The sequence below is a fragment of the Thamnophis sirtalis genome, unplaced genomic scaffold (assembly GCF_051295495.1).
Source record: "Thamnophis sirtalis isolate CommonGarterSnake01/CBP01778 unplaced genomic scaffold, rThaSir2_p1.2 scaffold_3, whole genome shotgun sequence".
NCBI lineage: Eukaryota > Metazoa > Chordata > Lepidosauria > Squamata > Natricidae > Thamnophis > Thamnophis sirtalis.
Genome location: NW_028261383.1, coordinates 41913935 through 41935526, shown reverse-complemented (window position 1 = coordinate 41935526; position 21592 = coordinate 41913935). Strand labels below are relative to the sequence as shown.

The window sequence follows — 21592 nt, the reverse complement described above, 5'->3', positions numbered from 1 at the left end:
AAAGAATCAAAAGTCATTAAAATATTAAGCACATCATCACACACCCTAGCACAGATGAATAGTTGATAGCACTCCATTTGCTTCTTGTATACCCTATTTCTCTGAAAATAAGACCTCCCTGGATAATAAGCCCAATTGGGCTTTTGCATGCATGTGCTAAAATAAGCCCTCCCCTAAAAATAAGCCCTCCCCAAAATATTGCAACACAGCAGCAGTCATGAGGTGAACACGCTCGCTGCCACCTGCACCTCAAAAATAATAAGAGCTCCCCAAAATTAAGGCCAAGTACTTATTTTTTTTTGGGGGGGGGGAGAAAATAAAACCCTGTCTTATTTTAGGGGAAACACGGTAGGTACACATAAAAAAATACCTTAGTATTTTATGTAGCTTTAGTTGGAATAGCTTACATCCTGAGACGATGCCTTTAACACCATTAAACAGCACCACCTGTCTATTCCAAGTAATTGGGTAGGTGGATAAAAATGCCAAATTCAGTCTAAACATCACCAGGCTGACTGTGCAACCAACCACAATAAACATGTAGTAAAAATGTACAACTCAAAACAACTTTATGAGCATTGTGTATAAACAAGGGCTAGCACACCTGGCCAAGCACAAATGCATCCTTGGCAGTAAAACACACTTGGCATCCAGTTTCTGAGAGATGGAGAGATTCTGTGGAGAGTGGAAACTTGATAAAATGCAAGATATGTTCACCAAGTGCAATGGAGGGTAAGGGTTGGGAGATTCTAGGAATGACACTTTTTAGTAAACTTGAAAATAGAGAAAGTATACGCTAGGCTTTACACTGTCATTATTTCCTATGCTACATACAACATTATCTGCTAATGATAAGGACATTTCTGGCATATTTCGGCCTATATGTCACAAGTACAACTAAAACCATCCCAAGCATGCAAAAATTAGGATTTCTAATCCAGAGATTATCTTTACTGTGAAGACAACATGCTGTTGTCGTTATTCCACTAACTAGGAAATATATGTACTGCACTGACACCTACTTAACATATCCTTTTGTTCTTTTGCTATTAGCAAAACGTAATAATTTCATTTCCCATATGCCAGTATAGTTGGTAGAAGGAGATAATTAGGTATAGATGTGACCATGCTACTTTAGTGTTCCTAGGTAGGCATTACACATAGTGCATGGTATTCATTTGTATCTCATTCATAATTCATGAACACAACTGTGTCTACATTGACATCGCTCCTATCTGCATCTATTTGTATGAAGATAAGAGGGGATGTGAATGTAAGACAGAGTAGAAAAGACCCACTCAAAGCAGCCACAGAGACAGAGACGGATTTGCCCTGGAAGATTACCGCTTATGCAGCACACAGAAAAACATTTCCTTAAAAACATTTCCAAGAAGAATCAATAAAGAAGTGAGAATTGAGGCGCTGTAGACACAGAATGAAACATTAGGCATGGTGCATTTTATGCATCCGTGGGAACGATACTTTTCATAAAAATGACAAAAGTAGAGTTGACCCATGGAAATACTAGCCACGTTCCTTTTACGTATATGACCCATGTACAAAAGGGGGAAGAGCTTGTATTGTCATGGCATCATAAAGTTTGGATATCCCCTGTATACAGGGGTGTGATCCTACCGGTTTAACAACCAGTTCGGTTCGTGTGCGCTACACACATGTGCAGTTTTCTGCAAAATCACCTGCCACACAAGGAAAACAGCTGATGTGCGGCAATCCATTCTGCTGGGCCTATCAGCTGGGCTTCAGAAAAGGGAATATAGGTGAGTATGGCGCAGGAGCGGGTAGGCGGGCCCAGTTGAAAGTCGGAGCGAATCAGTTCGCTCCCAGCTGATAGTCGGAGCTACCGATTCACCCGAACCGGTCCGAACCAGTAGACTCCCACCTCTGCCTGTATATGTCTCTTAGACTATCCTTCCCTTCCTTGACCCTTTTGTGCTTCCATGTATACATAGCTTTAAGTAATGAACGACAACAGTGGTAAGGCTGCATTTCTTTGTATCTTTCCTGAACCTTTGGATAAATGATAAGTAGAGCTGAAGGTGTAATAAACACCCCCCTTTATGATCCCCAGCGTGAAACTGCACACTTGATTCTTGCACAGAAAAAGATTATTCACACCTTGAATGTAATCCCTTGCTCAGCAGATTTGATCAATAGCAGAATTGCAAGAATCTAGAAATCCATTAAGCCTGGCTTCAATAGTTGCAGAGGAAAAAAGAGGAGAAATTGTCAAGAGGGAAGAATGAATGTTTGCATGTATCATTTATATGTGCATATAATTCACTTGGATGGAGACAAATGAATAACTACCAGACTCAGTACAAAGTAAAAATAAACACGGCTTTCGATTTAAAAACACCATTACCCTATTTCCATTGCTAATAAGACCTTCCCACCTTAGAGAAACTGGCACAAAGGTAAAATGAACTGGTAGCGTTTATTTGCTAATCATTTCTATGATTAGCTTCTATTTTTGTTTTTCAGCAAACATATTGTTATTCTAGGCAGAGTAAAGAGGTAGCATTTGATGTGGTGAATACAAACAGCAAGCAATGTACAACTCACAACTAAGTATCTTATCATTTAACTGATCCTATTATAATTTAATGCACAATGAATTATGTTCAAGTTTTTTTTTTATTACCTGCAGTCAAAATGACAAATGGACAGATTATATTGTAGAGGTTATTTGGGGATCTCTGAAAGTGGCACCAGGATCCTGGATTGAGATAGTCCTGATTCGGCTTTCAGCTGGCTGAGAGATAAAAATGGCTTTTCCTCATTTACATGCTAAAATGCTATAACAAAAACAACAATAATACCAAGAGCAGAGGGTGGTCAAGGACTCCTACAAGTAAGAAGAAAAACACAGCTTGAATGATTACATCAAGAAAAGTGAAGAACCAATGATTAAGGAAGTAAATAAAGGAGGCCTTTTGAAGACAACTAAGTCAAAAGCTGAATATAAGAAAGAAGTAATTGAGAAGCGAGCAGAAAATTGGAAAAACAAAACTATGCATAGCCAATACTTGAAAAGTATTGAAGGCAAAGCTGACCAAAGCTAACTTGGAACTGGTTAAGATCAGGAGCACTGAAAAAAGAAACAGAAGGCTTTATTTTGGCAGCTCAAGAACAAGCCTTAGCCACAAACTGCATGAAGGCAAAAATTCAACATGTTACCACCAACTGCAAATGTCACCTCTGTAATGAGAAAGACGAGACAGTCGACCACTTGATCAGTGTGTGCAGCAAAATTTCACAATGACTACCTACAACGCCATGTTGTTAAGATAATTCACTGGAAATTGTGCCAAAAGTTTGGATTTGAGTACAGCAAAAACCACTGGGAACATCCAGTTCAGAAGGTTTTAGAGAATGAGAAACTCAAGATCTTGTGGGACTTCAGAATTCAGACTGACAGGCACTTGGCCCACAACACACTGGACATAACAATAGTTGAAAAGAAAAAAGTATGGTTCATTGACACTGCAATACCTGGAGATGCACGAATTGAAGATAAAGAGCAAGAAAAAATCACAAAGTACTGGGACTTGCAAATTGAAGTTGAGCGACTGTGGAAAAAGAAATTGTGTGTTGTCCCGATTGTAATTGTAGCCCTTGGAGCAATACCTAAAGGGCTACTTCACTATTTGGAAATTTTAAATTTATCAGACTTGAACATTCTGATTCTACAAAAAAAAAACCTATTTGAAACAGCTTATATCCTCTGATGTTACCTTAACAGTTCCTAGGTCCTTGGTTAGGACTCGAGCTGTTGAGCTACCAACCAGCCCCAAAGGCTGTGAATCTCACCAAAGATTAACCACATATAATAATGCCATTAAAGGGAGCATATAAAAGCTTTCTGGAGATTGAGATGTTTGACGTGGTGATGAAAAGCTATCACTCTGTGAGTTGATCAGTGCACACGGAAGGAAATATCCTAATATGGATGCCAATCTGTTGAAGGCCCAGCTCTGTAATTTTCTAGCCTTAACATCCGAAAAGGATAGGAGATATAGTTACTATCCTCTGGAGAGCTAAGGTAGAGAGAGGGGTAACTGGCATAAAGTGCTATTGATTAAGGTCTACTAAAACATGGCATTCTATTAAGTCATAAAATATTCAACAACAGGCCATGATATTGTTTGAGGTGGATGCAGCGGGGAAGGAGAAAACAGCAAAAGAGACTTCCTCAAAGTTCATTCCTCAAATAATTCCATTAGATAAAAAAGGAAACAAGGCTTAAGAGCTGCAAAACAGATCTTTAGCTAGCTTCACTGCCAGCTGGAAGGGAAGGAATCAACTGTAAGTTATTGAAAATACATGAGAGTAAAAAAAAAACCAAACCAAAAATGCAGAGTTTTTCTTTATTCTAAATTATTGCCAACCGCAATCCAAAGAAAGAAAGAAACATACAAGGACATCGAGATGGAGAAAAATCAGAATACCAGAACAGTCACGTCTCCCTAGCTTCTCCAGAAAGGCAAACATATGTGCTGATATTGAGTTCCACAATTACCTCAGATTTAGTAGCAAAAATGAACCGACAGTTCTAGTAGAAGGGACCACTTCTCAGAGGTAGGATTTTGGCCAATGAGAAATGCTGAAAGGAACATGGCATAAGGCTGCCATCAGTACGGTAGGTAAGTAGGCTCCCTTGATTGTAAGACTGAAAAAAGAGGCTTGCGAGTAAGTTTTGGGAGAGAGACAATCACTACGCTCCACTATGTCCTCAGTTGTGAGAAAGTATTATCGTTCAGTTCAATGAGCAGCCACAGTTGGTGACAATCCCCCTTTTTTCACCAGCTGGTTATGAAATACGTGATTCTCTCCCAACACCACACTAAAGATTCCGACTGTTTTCGGTGAGTCATAAATTGCGAAGCAACTGCTTTCAAGCCCATTAAAAGGGCTCCAATATGGGATTATAAAGCATTTCACAAGAGGCAAGAAGAATGCTATCACCTAGTCTATCAAACTCTGAAAGGGCAGGCATTTTTCTACTCTAAAAGAGATGGCTATAATTTTGTGAAGCTTTCCTCCCAGAAGTGGATTATAATTTACTTTTGTTTCACTATGCAACATTTGGCCCTTGACTTGGAAACCAATAATCTTCCATCTTTCAAATTTTACCCATCTGCTAAGGATAAGAGCCAAGACATTTGCCATGCCAAGAATGGGGAAAAACCAGCTGCTTGCTGAGTAGCAATGCAGTGATATTCCAAGACTCTCTTTTGAAAACTCTACCCGGCCTTTTCTTAAGACATAAGTGGGAAACCTTTTCAGCCCCAAGGACTTCATCAAGCTCCATGGCAGGAGCTTCTGGCACGCATAAAAAATGCAAATCCCCCTCCCTCTCTTACCAATGTCTTATGAACTCATCTGGAACCCCATGGCTTCTTACAAAAATACAGCTGCATAAACAGGGCAAGAAGAAAAGCAAGTAATAATAATAAAAAAAGTAAATCCTCAATCATTTTCCCATTTTGTGACCCTGCAGGATTCTTGCTGCCTTGAGCAATGAAAAAAAAAAATAACTGTGAAAAACTGGGCAGCACATTGGGAAAAGGGAGAAGGAGATGTTTCCCCTGCCCAATTACCAAAATCTGAGATCAGTACTTCTCCACGGAAGATTTCATGAGCTTAAATGGACTCCAGCGGATGGTAGAGGACAGGAAGGCCTGGAGGAACATTGTCCATGGGGTCGCAATGGGTCGAACATGACTTCGCAACTAACAACAACAACTGAAGATTTGTTCCCAGAAGTCCTGCTGAAATGCTTCTCCATTAGTTAAATAAGCCTCATTTAAAAACAACAACACCCCAAACACTGAAATTTAATATTTGCTGATGGCCAGGTTCTTTCTATCTATACATATACATAAACTCATATGTATTCAAGCAGAATAGTTACTCGGGGAACTATTATTTCTAAGTTCTACTTAAGGTTTAATTCTCATTCCTATTCACATGCATTAACACAAGGGATAACAAGTTCAGAAGCTATAGATGCTAATAGGAAGACAGACTGACAGACCACAAACATACATGGGTATATATTTTGAATACAGGGCAAGTGAACTAAAGCAACATCACAGGAATCAAAGGGATTTTTAGCCTGTTCATCAATTCGTAGCATCAGTGCTAATAAATTTAAAAGTTTAAACTTAAAAGAGTGGAAAGACCAGGAATGTCTTTCTGAAGTATTTTCTGATGGCAGGAGCGGAAAATGCCCTGATGAACGCAGAATCGCACCGCAACTGGATCAAGTGAAGTTCTGGAGATAATGGGAAAAGTAGATTGTGGAGTGAAATTTTAACCCTTTTTCATAGTTACGACCTTTGCAGCATCTCCAGGGTCAGGTGATCAAAATTCAGATACTTGGCAAGTGGTTCATGTTTATGGGATCACCTTTTCTGACCTTCTAACAAGCAAAGTCAATGGGGAAGCCAGATTCACTTAACAACCAGGTTACTAACCTATCAACTGCAATGATTCAACTATGGCGAGAAAGGTCATAAAATGGAGCAAAACTCACTTAACAAATGTTTCACTTAACAACAGAAATTTTGGGCTCCATTGTGGTCGTACATCGAGGACTACCGGTAATTTCCATTAGATTAAAAAAAAGAAATGGAGTTACCTTTCCATCTAATTTGAGGCACTCTCAAAGTATCTAATGCCTTTGTTAAGCATAATCCTTTACAATCCAGAAATGATGATGAGAAGCTAAGTTATTATTAAGAACCCTGGTGTCAAATGCTTTGTTTTAAAAACATAATTAAAGGAGGCAGTTATACCTGGCTGCCATATTCCCTACAGATGTTTTCCTTGATTATCACAACCTTTTGGCAGGGGTGGGCATCAAAAATTGCAGTAACGGGCTTGCTGCCTCATTGCTGGGTGGGCGTGGCCATGGTGGATGGGGCCTAGTTGGCCTCCTGCACCACGGCGGGGTGGGGGGGAATGGTTTTTTGTCCTCCTCAGGCTCCAGAGGCTTTCTTCGAGCCTCCAGGAGGGCAAAAATGTCTCCCCCTGGACTCTGGAGGCTGGAAACAGGCCCATTTCCGGGCATCTGGACCCTCCGATAGGCCCTTCCCACCCCCTTCTGAGCCCTCTGTGTGGAGACTCCTGGGAGAGGCGGGAGGGGTGGGCATGGCCAGCCAAGGGTGTCATTTGGGGATTCGCCAAACTGGGCAGAATCCTAACTAGAGGATCGCCCAAACCCCCAGCAGACTTCAAAGTTAACAGCTGACAGGATGGGGCTTCTCCGAAACACAAGAATGGATATGATAGAGGTTAAAAACACAGAATATTGGATGCTTTATAAAAAGCACTTTACGTTCCTTTAAAGCCAAAGTTTATTTTTAGGACTCACAAGGTTTTTCACGCTTCAGCAAATTTTTGTTTAGTATTTGTTTCGCTCTTTGTCTTATTTCAGAAGGTGGCAAAGGGCTCACCTCTCCCAGAAGAGCCGTCTTGTTATTCCTGCTCTCTCTTTCCGAGCACCTGCCTTGTAAACTCCCCCGTGGCAATGCTCTTGAATGTTTACATCCCTTTGAGAGCCACCTCCCCACAGACAGATTCCAAATATCGGAACACTTTTGATAGAAAAGCCTGGCAAATAAAAGCTTAAATTGAGCTAGTCCTCGATTTCTGTCCACTATCGGGAGAAGAATTTCTGTTGCCAAGCAAGGTGGTTTAAGTGAATCGCGTGCAATTCTACGACCACGTAATTGTGAAGTGAATCACTGCAGTTGTTAAATGAATCACGCAATTGGTTATCCCCGCTGACTTTGCTTGCTGGAAGCTGGCTGAGACGGTCGCAAGTAGCAATCCCATGATCTTGCAACCGTCGCAACTAGAGGCTACTTGCCAAGTGCCCAAATTTTGATCATATGACCCTGGGGAACTCTGCAGTGGTTGTAAGTATGAAGACCAGTTGTGTGTTCCTTTTTTCAGTTCTGTCGTAACTTTGAATGGTCACAAAATGAATGCCTGTAGGTCAAGGACCACCTGTATTTAAAAGGGCAGTTGAAATCCTCATACTGCATCCTTCAGCAATGTGTTGCTCAACAAGATTCTTTTTGGGGAAAGAGATGATTTTTTTTTAAATAGTCCTTTAGATAACTTTTCTTGGAACTACCACATCTGAATTTTCCCAGATTCAGGCTTGTTTATTCATTTTTAACCCAAAATACAAGTAATCCTCAACTTACGACCACAATTGAGACCAATATTTTTGTTGTTAAGGGAGAAAGTGAGTTTTATTTTAAGGTCATTTTATGATTTTTCTTCTCAAAATCGTTAAGTTAATCACTGCAGTTGACAAGTTAGTAACCCAGACATTAAGTAAATCTGGCTTCCCTGTTCATTTTGCTTGTCAGAAGGTCGCAAAAGGGGATCATGTGACTTTGGGACACAGCAACGGTCATAAGTATGAACCAGTTGCCAAGCATCTGAACTTTGATCACATGATCATTGGGGCTGCTACAAAGGTCATAACTTTGAAAAATGGTCGTAAGTCACTTTTCCCCATGCTGTTATAGCGGTCACTAAATGAACTGATGTAAGTCGAGGACTACCTGTATTCCAGAAATATTTGATTTTGTATGTAATTAAAAAAAAGGAGTGAAATGAGCCTTTCCATATGCACTGGGCAAATTCAACAGTTACAGCTATTCCCAATGCAGAGGTAGGCAATGTACTACGTTCCTCTTAAGAAATTGTTCCAAAATCAAAATATAACAACCCAAATTCTACATTGTAAGTATGACTAAATTACACAAGCACTGAATCCAGACTTTTTTGAACAAGGGAGTGAAACTGGATTTTTTCAACGGCCGAATCAGCATTGTAGTTTTCCTCCATGGGCTGGCCGGGGGGGGGGGGGGGAAATAGGACGGACGCTTCCTTCACCACTCTGCTGGCCAAAATGAGGCATGGGGGGAGCACACGCCGCTCCCTGTACCCCATTTTTAGCCTGGATGGCCTCCTGGAGCACTTTGCTTGCCCAAATGCATGCGCCTCTCCCGGTGCCCAGTTTTGGCTGCAAGAGTGCTGCAGGAGGCTGTCCAGGCCAAAAGTGGGCCATGGGGGCCACGGCTCCCCCCCCCCGGCATCCTGTTTGGGCTGCCAGAGGCACTGTGGGCCGCAATAAGGGCAACGATGCTCTTTTAGCCTATTGTGCATGTCCAGAAGCATCACCATCAATGTTTATTTATATATTTTAAAAGAGTGTTTCAATTATTTTCTCATGGCAATGTACAATAATCAATAAAACTATAGAAATCACCATCAGATGCTCTCAAACTTTAAACTGAGAAGCCGTCATTTCATTATTGCAGGGAGAAATGGGATACAATTGCTATTAAGCTGCAGTAAATAGCACCAGATCCTTTAAATTTGGCATTTGGGGCATATGGAATAAATATATCCAATATAAATATTGAATGCGCCTGCCATGCTGTTAAGTTTCTGATCAAACAAACGTAGAGTCAGCCTCAAAATGCTACTGCTGCTGAAAGATTAACCAGCAGGCTACTATTCCTAAATGAGGCCTTCAAGGCAGGACTTCAAAGTCGAAATCTAGGGCTTCACTTCACAGAATTAGAATTAACTTATTACTTTATCAACACTTGAAGTTCTGTCTTTGGGTTATTTATTTTGCCTATTGCATTATGTTTACTGCATAGCTCATTCTTTCTTTGATAGCTGACAGCGGCACATCTCCTTTCACATAGCACGCATTGTGATCTTCTGGAGATGTTGAGCTTGGATCTCCAGATCTTAATCCAATGGTTTAACCACTATACTTTCCTGCACTGCCCCCCCCCCCCGCATCTTTTTAAAACTGCCTTCCTAAGAAAACCACTGACCATAGTTATATAACTCAGGGTTGAAATCCAGCAGGTTCTGACAGGTTTTGGAGAACTGATAGCAGAAATTTTAAGTAGTTCGGAGAACCGGCAAATGCCACCTCTGGCTGACCCCAGAGTGGGGTGGGAATGGAGATTTTGCAGTATCCTTCCTCTGCCACGCCCACCAAGCCACGCCAACAGAACCGGTAGTAAAAAAAAAATGAATTTCACCACTGATATAACTGCACCATTTTCCTCCTCATCCAAGTAGGCAATGAGCTGTTTCGGAACGTAACTAATTCTGTGGTCCTTGCTTAATCATCTGAAGATTGTGACTGAATTCACATTTAAAAGTGCCCTCTCTTTGGTTGAGAGGTTTTTCTCTGTTTTCACAACTCAACGCTGATTTAAAAAAAAAAAATTGAAAGGAGAGAATATTGTTTCTTTTACAGATTCCTGACAATTATTATTTTTTTAAAAAAGACACTTAAAGGCTGACATTTTTATCACCTAATCTCCTCTTAATTTAATTTGAGCAAACCTGCATATGAAACTCAATTGAAATGACAAGTAATCATGTAAGGCATACCGAGCGCCTGGGTTGTTATTTAAGAACCAAGAACTAGCAGAGGGAATTATAAAGGAGGGGTCGCTGGTGTAGCCCTTCTAATAAGCTACAATCTCATTTGAGAAATATTGCTGTGATCTTTGTTTAAAACAAACAAAACAAACCTTTCCTGTTGGTGGCAAACTTAAACTATTGCTGTAGCAACATTTCAAATTAAATGCCCCAAATGGGAGCATCAAAAGCAGAATTTCTGAGCTTCTTTCACTTTCAGGTATTGTTAGAGAACACATATGTGTTCTGGAAAGGTGCAGAAGCCCAAGGTTTCTATACCTACTTTAGTTCATTACACACAAACATAGAAAAGTGACAGCAGGAAAAAAAAAACCATTGGTCCATCAAATCTGGCCTTTGTTTCTTTGTGTTTTCTTCTTAATTTATTAGTTTATTTAATTATTAATGTTGATTTTATTCATTTATTTTTATGTTGTCATTTTCCATTTTGTTCTCCTTTTTTCTTAATTTTTGTCAGATGATGGACATGTGTTTTTCCCAAGCACCTTTAAACTCAGGTACTGATGGCTGACCCATTACCTCCAATGGAAGTTGGTTCCATGCTTCCACCACTCTTTCTGTGTAGTAACACTTTCTAACTTTTAAACTTCCCTCCTGTTACTTTGAAGTTATGCCCCTGCATGCTTGAGTTTTGCTTATGAATGCTTTGAATTTGGAAAGGTAGGAAACAGAAAGAGCCTTAATAGATTATGTTAAGTAGAATAATGAGTATTCTGTGCATGGATCTTCCTAGCGAGTAATGTATTAACTTAATTCACTTGTAGCATTAGGAAGAATATTTAAGGTGGCAATGGTGAAAGAGAAGGTTACAAATATTTCCCAGCCGATGGTAAAATGGCTTTAAAAAGTACTGTGTTTGTTAACATAATTTAGAGAAGACCAAACTCCTTTGAGGACTGACAGCCCTGAAAGAATTGTGGAATAAATCATAGTATTTATAATTTCACATCACATCACAAGGACACATGGCTAGAAAAGTTGGCCTTCCTTTCTCACTGTAGATCCAGAGCTGAAATGTATATTCAGAATAGTTGGCTGGTGAAGCTCTGTTTATTTTATTTATTTATAAAAGCCAATGCAGTCATAGGCTGAATCAACAGAGGAATAGTATCAAGATCATGTGATGCATTATTACCACTATAAATTGCACTGGTGAGATTACACCAGTTCTGGTCACAAAATGATACAAAATGATTCTAGAAAGAATGCAGAGAAGAGCAACTAAGATGATTAGGAGGTCTGGAGGCTAAGACATATGACGAATAGTTGCAGGAATGAGGTAGGTCCAGTCTAACAAAGAGAAGGTTTAGGGATGACATGATAGCAATCTTTCAAAATTTAAGAAGCTGTCACACAGAAGAGGGAAAGACAAGAAATCACAGATGGAAACTTATCAAAAAAAGATCCAACCAAGAATTAAGGAGAAATTTCCTGACAGTGATTAATCCGTGGAATGGTTTGTGCTCCACCACTGCAAGTTTTAAAGAAAATATTTGACAGCAATTTGTACAGCATAGGGCCTCCTATTTGGGCAGGGGGTTGGATTAAAAGACCTCCATGGTCCCTTCCAACTCTTTTATTCTGTTTTACATTCTCCCAGGTAAAAACTAATCAATATGGCTTAGTGTGTACTGAATAGCTTTCCAATAAAGAGGCATCACTGCCAATTTCTGGTTCTTTCACTCTAAGCTTTCTATCTTGGATTCCATTATTTTGATCACACAACTCTAAGACACACTTCTGTTCTCCGACCCTTGAGAAGTTGCCCTGAGGTCCCGCTAATGAACAAAGTGGTATCAAAGAGCCTCAGTTTCAAAGTGAGGAAACCAGTTCTCTTCTAAAGCTATTTATTGCAGACCTCAAAGTTGCAAGAGTATTCTGATCTGGCTACAAAATCACCTTGGTTCCTGAAGTAAGTCCTTCTCAGCCTCCTAACTGAACCTTAGTGTTGGCACAAGGTAGACTTTTGATTTCTGCTCTACCCAATTATACCTTCTTGTATATCTTCATCTAAGCAACTAAAGCAATTTTCAACTTTGCATTGCTACCAGATGGTTATGAAAACCACTTTATAAACCAGGGGTCAAATGCATCTGTAAGCATAGAAGCCCCCAGGACAGTATCTTTTGAACCCTTCATCAAATCTCCTGAAATCTTGTTGACTTATCCAACCTTGTGAGATGTTGACTTCGATATCTCTCTCATCCATATCATTCCCAACAAGCCAGGACATAATCTTTCTCTCTCTCCCAACTTTGCAATTATTTTTGTGTAAAGATTCTGAGATGTATTAATAAATTGATGGTGGTACTATATCTAGCCAGATAATTTTATGTTATTGACACATGATCATCCAAGATCACTGGTTGACTTGTTTCTGTCTTGTGCCTACCTAATTTTAAACAGTTCAGATATAAGGGAGAGTCTAGCTTATTATGAGTTGAAATCTTTGCATAAATTATCAGCATAAGATAGTGGTAGGAGTAGGAGAAACAGTTAGTTTGACTTCATTCACAACTTCATAAGCTTGAAACCTTGAATATTGGGCAACAATGCCATTGATTGTGTCCCAGGAATATGTCATTTAAAGAATGCTCTTGCAGTAAAGCAGGGAGAGAAAACTGAACATTTATTCAAAGCAATTCCAACATCCTGGGATTGCTTTCTTTCCTCTGAGAAAATAATACGACTTTCTTTTTCTTTCCGCACACCATCTACTTATTTAAGCAGCAGCATGCACCATTTCTCAATACAACCAACAGCTGGATTGGAAAGACTCTACACTAGGGGCTAGCATTTTACCAGGATGAAGTCTCCTTTATTATAAAAACAGCCACCAGCAATACAGAGAGTTTTGAATCCTTGCTGAGAGAAGATGAAGAGAAACTCACAGAGGTCACTACAATGTGCCCAATTTTAAAAAGAGAGAAAGGCCAAATACAAAACCAGGTGTTTTATTTAACCTGTGAAGGAAAAGTGGTGAACATTTCCTGATAAGAAACCAGCTATCCCTGTAGCTTCTTTGTCCTCAGTGACGATGTTCCCAAAGAGCTGAAAATTATGCTTTACACTGTATCTGTACCTCAGGAAAGAATGACTCTTGCAACTCCAAAGGTTAAGTAACAATTACAACAATTTATGGAACACTGCTAATACAAGTCTGCAGGTCCACAAGAAGTTGTCTGTCCTCCACACCAACTGGGCCTGCTGATAGCGGGAGTGGGTCGGAGCATTACGGTCATTACAGGGAGGGGCAGACATGGCGGGGACTTTAGGGCTAGCCATTACCGGGGAAGGAGGGTTCGCTACATTACAGAGATCCCTCCTTCCGGCTCTATGAGTCCCACTCCAAGACCAGATGGCGTGAGTAGTCAGGACCCTGGCCTCAGGCTGTTGTCGCTAAATGCCAGGTCTGTTGTTCACAAAGCTCCCCTCGTCCGGGACTTAATTGTTGACGAGAGGGCAGACCTGGCATGTATTACTGAAACCTGGCTGGGCACAGAAGGAGGAGTCCCCCTTGTAGAGATGTGCCCAGAGGGATTTCAGGTGCTTCATCAGCCGAGAGCCCAGCGAAGGGGTGGCGGTGTGGCTATTGTTATCCGGGAGTCTCTGTTACCTCGTAGGGTCCCTGCTCCGGAGCTTGTCGGGTGTGAGTCCCTGCTGATAAAGTTGGACCTCAAGGGTCAAGTGGGTTTGCTGCTAACGTACCTGCCTCCCAACTGCGTTGCAGCAACCCTCCCCTCGCTCCTCGAGTCAGTAGCCGAGCTGGCAGTTGAGTTCCCCAGGCTTATAGTTCTGGGGGACTTTAATTTGCCATCGCTCGGTGAATGCTCTGATGGGGCGCAGGAGTTCATGGCTTCCATGACAGCCATGGGCTTGACCCAGGTAATTCGGGGCCCAACTCATGCAGCGGGTCACATGCTCGACCTCGTATTCCTCTCGGAGCAGTGGATGTATGATCTTGGTCTGAGGGGTAATGAGATCATACCCCTGTCGTGGTCAGACCACTGCCTACTGAGGCTTGACTTCCGGAGGCCAAACCCCCACCGTAGGGAGGAGGAACCGACCAGGTGGTTCCGCCCCAGGCGACTTATGGACCCTTTGAGGTTCCAGACGGAGCTTGGGGTTATTCCTGATACTCTCGCCCACAGTTCGGCGGAGGCTCTGGTTGCCGCCTGGTATTCGGCGGCGTCGGAGTCTCTTGATCGGATTGCGCCACTACGGCCCCTCCGGGTCAGCAGATCCTGGAGACCTCCTTGGTTCACCGAGGAGCTCCGGGAGAAGAAGCGCCGGAGGAGACGCCTAGAGCACCTGTGGAGGTCCGATAAGTCCGAGGCGAACCAAGCACTTCTGACTACCTGCACCAAGGATTACATCCGGGCACTAAGAGCTGCCAAAAGAACACACATCTCCGCCTTGGTAGCGTCCGCCGAGTCACGCCCAGCCGCCCTGCTTAGGATCACCCGCTCCCTCCTCAATAGGAGGGATGCGGGAGACCCCTTGCAGGGTAGGGCTGAGGACTATGCCCAGTTCTTGGCGGACAAAGTGGCTCGGTTTCGGTCAGACTTGGACTCCACCGCAGTAGATCCAGCCGAGACACAGGAGGATTACTTGGCAAACCATCACTGGGTTGAGTTCCAGGATGTTGCCTCTGGGGATGTGGACAAGGCCATTCGAGCTGTAAGTGCCTCCACCTGCATTCTGGACCCGTGTCCCTCCTGGCTGGTTGCCAACAGCAATGAGGTGACACATGGCTGGATCCAGGCGGTCGTGACCGCCTCCCTTCGGGAGGGGCACTTCCCCGCCGCACTCAAAATGGCGGTGGTGAGACCCCTCCTGAAGAAACCATCCTTGGATCCAGCCATTTTAAACAACTATCGTCCTGTCTCCAACCTCCCCTTTATTGGGAAGGTTGTGGAGAAGGTGGTGGCCTTCCAGCTTCAACGGGCCTTGGAGGAAGCTAGTTATCTTGACCCCTTCCAGTCCGGCTTCAGACCTGGTTACAGCACAGAAACCGCTTTGGTCGCATTGACCGATGATCTCTGGAGGGCCAGAGATGGAGGCCATGCGTCCATCCTGGTTCTCCTTGACCTCTCAGCGGCTTTCGATACCATCGACCATGGTATCCTTCTGCGACGACTGCGGGAGGTGGGGGTGGGAGGCACTGTTTTGCAGTGGTTCTCCTCCTACCTCTCGGACAGGTCACAGTCGGTGTTGGTCGGGGGGCAGAGATCGTCCCTGAGGCCCCTAACATGCGGGGTGCCGCAGGGTTTGGTCTTATCCCCCCTACTATTTAACATATACATGAAACCGCTGGGCGAGATCATTCGGAGGCACGGGATAAAATACCACCAATATGTGGACGATACGCAACTGTATCTGTCCGCCCCGTGCCAACTCAATGAAGCGGTGGACGTGATGAACCAGGGTCTTGAGGCCGTTAAGAACTGGATGAGCGCTAACAAACTGGTACTCAACCCAGACAAGACCGAGTGGCTGTTGTGTTTCCCTCCCAACAATTTGGCCAATGTTCCAACACTTAGGCTGGGGGGTCAAATTTTATACCCCTCAGATAGGGTCCGCAACTTAGGAGTCCTCCTGGATCCACAGCTGACTTTTGACCACCAGTTGTCGGCTGTGACCAGGGGGGCATTTGCCCAGGTTCGCCTGGTGCGCCAGTTGCGGCCCTACCTAAACCGGGAGGCTCTCGCAACAGTCACTTGAGCCCTTGTGATCTCTAGGCTGGAATACTGCAATGGGCTCTACATGGGGTTGCCCTTGAAGTGCATCCGGCGACTACAGTTAGTCCAGAATGCAGCCGCGCGAGTGATAGTGGGCGCACCGCGGTTCGCCCACGTTACACCCATCCTCCGCGAGCTGCACTGGCTACCTGTCGATCTCCGGGTGTGCTTCAGGGTATTGATGGCCACCTTTAAAACACTCCATGGTAGTGGATCTGGGTACTTGAAAGACCGCCTTCTGCCGATCACCTCCCTCCGACCGATTAGATCGCACAGACTGGGCCTCCTCCGAACCCCATCTGCCAGTCAATGTCGACTGGCGACTACACGGAGGAGAGCCTTTTCTGTTGCAGCTCCGACCCTGTGGAACGACCTCCCCGTCGAGATCCGTACCCTCACCACCATCCAGACCTTCCGCACAGCCCTCAAGACCTGGCTCTCCCATCAGGCCTGGGGATAGGTTCCCAATTTACCCTTCCGAGTGTTGACTGTTGAATGCAAGTTGTGTTTTATTATTTTCTTCTGTTCACATATTGTTTGTCTTTTGATATTGCACCCCCTTCCCTGTGATTGTAAGCCACCCTGAGTCCCCTCAGGGAAAAGGGCGGCCTATAAATCCTAATAAAATGTCTAAAAAAAATAAAATAGCTATATATATGGATAGCGTGTTACAACTGCATTTTTATAGCAATTATTCTTTGCCCCAAAATTAGGATCCAGAATTAAAAGGGGGTTTCTTTTTATTTGTACTTTTGATAAGGCAAACTTTCTAAATAATTTTATTCAGAACTGATGCAATCTTCCTAAGATTTCCTGGATGAGAATTGGGGGTGGGTTAGGGTTTGCAATTCAACACATCCGTTGCAAGTTTACAGCAGTTCCTGAACCTAGCAGACTTATTCTCTCATGGCATCTGCTATAAATCACCCCTATTAATCTGGGGAGTAAAGAGAACAGGAAAAAAAAGATTCAAAATACAAAATAAAAGGGCCGGCACCTTTGCACCTTCTTTATGGAATATCATTCTCCATGAAGTTCAGTTGGCTACCACCCTGTTGCTCTTCTGGAAGGCCCTGAAAGTGTGGTTTTGTCAGCAGGCCTGACAAATGGAGACAGAGTCAATGAAGTGGTTGATTTGTGTAGCTGCTGTCATGAGGGGTGTGAGGTAGTTTTTCTTATATGGGTTTTTTTTAAATGTTGCAAGCTGCCTAGAGTCACCTATGATTTGTATATATATATTGATTTGTATATATATTTTGATATGTATGTATGTATGTATGTATGTATGTATGTATGTATGTTTTCTGAGGTTTTCGCAGGTGTTAGTATGTAGGTCTTTGGTTATTCGGGTTTTCTCCCACGTAAAATTGGAAGTGTCTTGGCGACGTTTCGACGAAGTGTCATTCGTCATCTTCAGGCTTGTTTGCTCGGCTTGCTGCTTCCAGCTGTGAGATCTCACATTGCTCCTGGAAGCACCAAGCCGAGCAAACAAGCCTGAAGATGATGAATGACACTTCGTCAAAACGTTGCCAAGACACTTCCAATTTTACGCGGGAGAAAACCCGAATAACCAAAGACCTACATATATATATATAAAATTTATCAGCACAAATACAACAACATATATATATATATATATATATATATATATATATATATATATATATATATATATATATATATATATACATACATACATACATACATACATACATACATACATACATATACATATACATATACATATACATATACATATACATATACATACATACACACACACACACACACACATACATACATACATATATTAGTGTCACAACCCCTGGTAAGCCCCAATTATGGGAGGAAGCTAACTGCCTCCAACATCTGTCAATCGGCTCGTCACAAGAGTCCATCACGACAGAAACCCAATATTTTTACTGTTGCCTTTTGTTATATTTGTGTTTTTATTTGTGCTGATAAATAAATAAAGGGAGACTAGTATAGATCTATTTCTGATGGCTTGATGGCTAAGACGTTTGCCTAAGATGCAATACAACACAGGTTCGAATCCCAGTAAGGGTATGGCTAGCTGATGAGAGCTAAATAGCTTGAAATAGATCTATACTAGTCTCCCTTTATTTATTTATCAGCACAAATAAAAACACAAATATAACAAAAGGCAACAGTAAAAATATTGGGTTTCTGTCGTGATGGACTCTTGTGATGAGCCGATTGACAGATGTTGGAGGCAGTTAGCTTCCTCCCATAATTGGGGCTTACCAGGGGTTGTGACACTAATATATACCTTCTTCCCTGGCTTCAGCTGATGAGGAGGAGACCTGTGGCTTGATGGCTAAGACGTTTGCCTAAGATGCAATACAGCACAGGTTCGAATCCCAGTAAGGGTATGGCTAGCTGATGAGAGCTAAATAGCTTGAAATAGATCTATACTAGTCTCCCTTTATTTATTTATCAAAACACACACACACACACACACGCACGCGCACACACACACACACACACACACACACACATATATATATATATATATATAGTGTCACAACCCTATATGGGAGGAAGCTAACTGCTTCCATCATCTGTCAATTGGCTCGTCACAAGAGTCATCACGACAGAAACCCAATATTTTTACTGTTGCCCTTGTTATATTTGTGTTGTTTTTTTTAATTTATTTATCAGCACAAATTAAACACACACACACACACACACACACACACACATATGACAGAATCTGAAAACATGGAATAGTTGTTTTGTTCAACTTTCCATTTTTTCTGCAAGGACATTAGTCAGCTAATGCTTCATTCACACCAGTGTTTCTCAACCTTAGCAACTTTAAAGCAGGTAGATTTCAATACCCAGAATTCTCAAGCAATTAAAGTTCACCTATCCTAAAGTTGCCAAGTTTGAGAAACATTGGTGTAGACTGTAGATTTGTGGTAAGGGAGAATAGGGGGAAGGTGTGTTTATCTGGTATTCACTCCTTGCACCCCTCCATTTTTTGGGGGGTGTCCTTGTTTTAATTGGTACTCTTCTTATTGATTTCATTACCTTTTATAACATGACAGATCATATAGCTAAACAAAAGAAACCTACTTTCCCTTATTGGCATGATTGCTGAAATAATATATTGGAAGCATTTTCCAAATGTACAAATGTAAATGTTGTTTATTCTTTTCCGCCCTTCTAAAGCAATCAGATAATAAGACTAATAACAAACCCAGCGCAGCTCCTTAGCCATTCAGCTAATGAGCTCTCAAAATAAATCATTCCAAAAACATGTTTTGATTGTGAACAGAAGCACAAGTGCCAAAACAGCCCCTTTTCTTTGGAATATCCAATGGCAATTGGAGGCTAATCCTCTCTCAATCACCAGTTCTCTGCTCCTTTCAAAATAACATTCAATTTCAAGTAGGCATATGCCATTCATAAGTACCCAAGACAGTGCAATAATTCAATTTTAAGTTATGTACCCTTTCTTTATATGCCTTTCTCCCAAATTTCTGTTTCACTTGTAATGCCTGCATTTAGATGTGAACCAGTCCATGAAGCTTTAACAAAAAAACAAAAAACAAACCACAAACAAACCACCATAACCTTGGACCCATTAATCAAATGTCTATAAGAACTGGTTACCTTACATTTTGCTTCATCAAATGGAGAGCCATTAAACTGAGAAATAAACAGTTCAGTTCCTTGAGTTCAGAGTGACAGACTATATTGTTAGTATTTGTTCAAATATACACATTATTGTGTATAGCTCGTGTGATCTGTTGTCACCAGGGTGGGGGATGATTTTATTATATTATACTATCTTAATTTATTTGATTCTTTTTATTAGTTTTATTGTTTTAAATGTGGTTTTATATTCTGTAAGCCAACTTGAGTCACCATTGGCGAATAGGCAGCAATATAAATTCAATAAATAAATAAAAAAAATTATTCAATTAGCAAGTAGTTTAGTTGCTAGACTCATTTCTTATTACAGACATACATAGTTCGAGGCTTGAAAATTCCAAAGTTTGCACGAAACAATAATTTTCAGTGTGACAAAATGGGAACATCCTTAAATATAATGAGTCTTAAGATAATTATATGAACTATATTCCATTTTCATTAAATGTAATGCAAATGAAACCAAATGTAATTTTTGTCTGTCTCCCCATCACTCAACACACCATTTAAAGGGTCATAAAAATAATCCATTCTTGTTCCTAATATAGGATTATTTCTATCAGTCCTAAGTAGGAAAGGTGGTGAATTCAGGAATTACCATAAGTGGAATGGAGCCACCCTGAAAAGCCAAAGATGGCTATACAATATGAGAGCTCAGGCCATAGAGAAAGAGGTATCTGTAAGATGAAATAGAGCTGTTTAGAGAGAAAAGAGAAAGAAATAAAAACATCACAGAAATTTCTGTTGATGTTTTATTAGAATTACCCTAGGCAGCTTTGAATGCAATTTATCTAGGCACAGTTTTAATATCTAATAATTTAATATGATAGGTTCATATATCCAGGTGCAGTCCTAAAACAATGGTGAGGCATACACTTCAAGCAAAGTCATAATTTGTTTGACTTTGAATTTAGTCAGACACTGGGATTTGCCCATGGTTTATAGCATAATGTGAGACAGCCAATAGACTAGCATGGTGATTAAGAGAAGAGTAATTGAGGCTCAGACCCTATTAGAAATCTCTGAACTACAATAATTTGGTTTACAAATACATTTCAGAGATGGCTAAATGGTTACTCTAGTTTGACAGCTTTAATTCCCCCCCCTTGATCAGAAACAAGTGATTCAGATTGAAGAAATTAATTTTTTCTCTGAGTTCGGAAGGTAAATATAGCATCTGGGGAGCCGAAAAGGTACAGCATCAGTTACAGTGAATTGAGTATGATGAAGTTAGGGTGAACGGGTAAGAGAACTGAAGCTAAGAAAGTTAGATGAATAGCTGAGAGTTATTTCTTAGAGAACAAGAAGAAAAACCCGACAACTCATGCAATGTTCATTTAATACTGGTCCGTAGCAATTGCAGCTTGTGACTAAAGCCAAGTAGTAACAGGCTTAGAAAGATCTTGATATATGAGTATCTGCAAAGAGGACAAGAGGATTCATCGTCCAGAGTCAATGTATTAGTGAGATGGGAGGCATAGAAATTTAATAAATGAATAAATAGTAAGTTAGGAATTGGCCTCTAGGTGAATTGTGACCCTCAGATATTTGACCCTTATTTTAAAAGACGGAGAGTTTTGACTTTGGGATTTGAGGATTAGATTGGCTTTGACCAGATAAATATTGTAGCTTTTTTAAAAAGCATATCTACA

At 41.4% G+C, this 21592-nt stretch overlaps 1 protein-coding gene across 5 annotated transcripts in view; it reads right to left on the bottom strand.

Annotated features, from left to right (window-relative positions):
* PTPRG (protein tyrosine phosphatase receptor type G) overlaps window positions 1-21592 on the bottom strand; it is a 722188-nt gene that overhangs the window by 169180 nt on the left and 531416 nt on the right. The window lies entirely within an intron of this gene.